A 4,221-nucleotide genomic window follows, 5' to 3' on the forward strand; every position below is an offset into this window, starting at 1 on the left:
TTACGCCTTTTGAAACTCGGTTTTGGGTCTTGAAAAGCTAGCTGAGTTGTACCTTGGAGAGATTGTTCGACTACACGGGATTCCTGTGTCTATCACATCTGATCGTGATTCGAGATTCATCTCAAGATTTTGGAGGAGTCTCACGATCGACTTTGGGCACCAGCATTGACTTCGGTCACGAGCATTTTCATCCAGCAGGCGGATGGCGACCCCGAGAGGACTATTCGAGTACTGAGGACATGCTTCGGGCATGTGCCCTCGATTTTTCTGATTCGTGGGACCGCTATCTGCCTTTGGCGGAGTTTGCTTACAACAACAGTTTTCAGGCGAGTATTCAGATGGCACCGTATGAAGCTCTTTACGGGCGGAAGTGTCGATCTCCTGTATGTTGGAGTGATGTGGGAGAACGGAAGCTATTGGGTCCGGACTGTTGCAAATTGCGAGGAGAAAGTGAAACCGATCGAGGAGCGATTGAAGACCGCTCAGAGCCGACGAAGAGTTATGCAGACCAGCGTCGCTCGAACGCTAGAGTTCAGGATGGGCGATTCAGTCTTCTTGAGGATATCTCCAATGAAGGGTGTTGTGAGATTTGGAAAATGTGGGAAGCTCAACCCGCGTTATATCGGACCTTTTGAGATTGTGGAGCTGAGTTAGGGTCGCTGTCATCGCTCAGTCCCTACCATCAGATCTAGCTCAGGTGCACAATGTCTTTCATGTCTCTATGCTGAGGAAGTATCTGTCAGATCCATCGCACGTCATTCGAAAGATGAACCGATGGAGCTTGTGAGAAGAACTCCGTCTTATGTGGAGCAACCAGCTGAGTTTCGGCCTACAAAGAGCAACAGTGAGGGAACCGAAAGTGATTCCATTAATCCATGTCGAGATGGAGTAACCACTCGAAGGATCGAAGCTACTTGGGAGCGAGAGGCCGACTTTGAGAGATCGTTATCCCGAGTTGTTCTCGACTCTTGATGCGAGTTTAGAGGACTAAACTCTTTTCAAGGGGGGGAGATTGTAAGGTTTGTAAAATTTCTTTTTCTTCATCTTTGACGGTAGTTGGTCGAAATTTGCTAGTGAGCGGGCCCCCATTGTTTGTCTCTTTGCCCATAAAAACCGGATCTTGATGAGTGAATTATTGGCTTGTGGTGTTTTGTTTTAGTTTTTAAGGGAGCGACTTGCTTGCTTGGCGATTAGCATCTTGAGAGGCCGAAATTCCAGCTTTTTCTTCTCTTAAAGCTTGGAGTTGGAGGGAGATCTCTTCACCGCGGATCCTCGGAGATTAAAGGTAGGTAATCCTTGTGGTTGTTTGTTTAATAGGCCTTGCTCCTATAGAAATCCCTGGATTCATGCCTCAAGCCTTGCAACCTTAGTTCTTATTTACTCTTCCATTTTTGAGCTTGATCCTTGTGTTGTGAAAAGCTTTGTTTAATTCTTTTGAAAATGTTGAGTCCGAGAATTTGTCCGAGTTGTCCTTCTTGTGATGGAATGTGTTTTTATCATCATGGGTTATTATGTGTAGCATGCCTTTTGTAATTTAAGTTATTAGCTCTATGTGTGTATCTCTGTGACATTGAGCTTGATGTGAACTCCACAACCTTGTTATGTTATGATTCTATTTATCTTTCTTGTTTTTGTAAGTTTGAGCATATAACCTTTTAGTTAGCCTATATTTGTGTTCTAAAGCCTGTAAGCATGAGATTTTAGAAGTGTGCTAAGAGCTTAATAATTTTAAGATCTGATTTTCTAAAATTTTCTACACTTTAATTGCTTTATCATGTTATTATTTTTATATCAGCATGACATCTGGACTTAGTTTATACATACAACTGTGTAAGCATGTTTGGTTTAGTGGATAAAGAATTTCTTTAGTTTAGTTATGATATTTTTATATGCATCATGTAAACTTGGACCTGTAAACTAACATTCATGCTCTAAATTATTTTAGAGTTACGTTTTCATGTTAATAAACTTGAAAGTGTGAGTGTGCAGCCATGTTATAAGTTAATTGTTATTTATTAACATTTTGTTATATAAGCATGGTATTGTCTTTAATCATTCATGTTATTGTTATTTTCATATGTGAATACTTTTATACTCATGGTTGTTCTGATCATGGCTTGAAATATGGTTATTATTTATCCCTTGGTGATTAGAAGTTTGTTGTTTAATTCCTATTATGTAAAGCTTGGGCAATAGTTAAGTTAGGGCCCGACCGAGAATTATTCCCCGAGTGTAGTTTATTTTGTTGGGTTAGATTTTTTGTAGCGAGTCTTAGCTCGCGGGACTTGAGTGAACCCAACTCGTAGCTCGGAGTCGGGTAGGGCTCTCGTGACCAGTATTCCGTGTTACGGCAATAATTATTATTTAATTATTGCATTGTTTGATAATTTTATTTATTTTGCGTGGTATTTATGTTTATTTATTTATTTTTCTTATTTGCATTATTTATTCAAATGAATTCCTCCTATCGTATTACTGTATTTTCTGCGGTTTTTAGTACATCTCCATTTCTGGCTCGCCCAGCTAGGAGGAGTAAGTCCTAGCCATGTGCACATGTTATCTGTAGTAGCGCTAACCCCGACTGCGGTCGAAGATCCGGCTACTACCGTTGATATTCACGTTACGTACGTTCCGACTTCATAGTCGAAGATCCGACCTACGTCTTTGTTGATTGCTATTAGCCATGGAGATGTATTTCTGCGTGTTTTTCGTGTTTTTGGATTATTCTAGTATTCTGCGTATTTTTGTATTATGTATGAAGCATGAGCTATTATTCTGCAATATCTGCTATACTTGTTGTTTTTTCTCGCGATCCTCATCGGGCCCTTGTGACTCATGCACTCTGTGTATTCTGTTTTCGCAGGAGAAGATCAAGTTTAGGTCTGGGGGGTGTCAGAGAGTCGTATTGTCTGCGTTATCAGTATCTTGTTATTACCTACTTGAGAGTGTAAGACTTGTATTCTGACTGTATTTGTAATTTGCAAACTGTTGGATTGTATTTGTATTCTGTAGGGCTGCTAAAGCCCGTACTTGTAGTATGTCAGTTTTCAGTACCCTATTTGTGCTTTTATGTTCTATTCATATTTGCTTGTTAGGGTTGACTCTGACCAGGTTTTCAGCTGAGGCCTTGCACCCAGTGGGGCCCAGTCCCATTGGATGCAGCCGATCTGTCCGCGGGCCCGGCTGTGGGGCTGGGACGTGACAAAGATACACCCCAATCAAGCCTTACAGGCATCATTGTATATAGTAAACCCTCCACTAAGAGAAAGAAATATGAGAGTGGGTACTGACACTAAATGTAGCTTTAGCTCCTGAAAACTTTGCTCACACTTGTTTGATCACTGATAATTCAATCCTTTCTTAGTGAGCCTTGTTAAGGGTGTTACCCATACTTAGAATCCTTCCAAAAACCTCTTGTAATACCCAGCTAACTTTATAAAACTACGAACCTCAGTTTCACTTAGCACTCAACAATTACTTCTACTTTCTTAAGGTCTACAAAGATTCCATTGTTGGTTACAACAAGTCCAAAGAATGGCACCTATTCTTGCTAGAACTCACACTTCAAAATTTTGGAAACAATTTTTTTCCCTCTCAAGTTCCAAAACACAATTCTCAATTGCTCCTTATGTTCTGCATGCCTTCTCGAGTATATTTTCATGTTCAGCATGAAAATATACAGGAATGCCATCATTAAATACCACCATGAAGCTATCCAAGAAGGGCTTCAAGGTTCTATTCATCAAATCGATGAAAGCAGTTTGTGTATTCATCAACTTGAAAGGCTTTACAACAAATTCAAAATGCCCATAACTGATCTAAAACTAGTCTTCTACAAAAATTCTTACTTAATCTTTAATTGGTGATACCCTTAGACTAGATAAATCTTCAAGAACACTTGAGAACCATGCAACTGGTTAAAAAAATCATCAATTGAAGGTAGTGGGTATGTTCTTTATTGTCACCTTGCTTAATTCTTTGCCATTAGCGCACAACCACAAATTGGCATCCTTTTTCTTCATAAATACAACTTGAGCACCCTATGGAGAAACACTTGGCCAAATAAATCCCTTCTCAAGAAGTTCTTTTAGTTGTCTTTTCAACTTCTTCTGCTCAACATGTGCCTTAAACATTTGGATGGTTCCCAAAACTAAGTTAGTAGCAAATTCCATCTTCTTGTCTAAAGGTAACCCAAGAAGACCTTTAGGAAAGACATTAGAA

The 4,221-nt window shown here is 39.9% G+C and overlaps 1 long non-coding RNA gene across 1 annotated transcript; it reads left to right on the forward strand.

The window, feature by feature from the left end:
* Positions 1–2,500: 2,500 nt before the first annotated feature.
* On the forward strand, positions 2,501–3,094 carry LOC120274974. The gene is made up of 2 exons (XR_005541015.1): positions 2,501–2,532; positions 2,864–3,094. It is a non-coding gene; the product is annotated as an uncharacterized LOC120274974 (long non-coding RNA).
* The last annotated feature ends 1,127 nt before the right edge of the window (positions 3,095–4,221 follow it).

The sequence above is a fragment of the Dioscorea cayenensis genome, chromosome 13, assembly GCF_009730915.1.
Source record: "Dioscorea cayenensis subsp. rotundata cultivar TDr96_F1 chromosome 13, TDr96_F1_v2_PseudoChromosome.rev07_lg8_w22 25.fasta, whole genome shotgun sequence".
Lineage (NCBI taxonomy): Eukaryota > Viridiplantae > Streptophyta > Magnoliopsida > Dioscoreales > Dioscoreaceae > Dioscorea > Dioscorea cayenensis.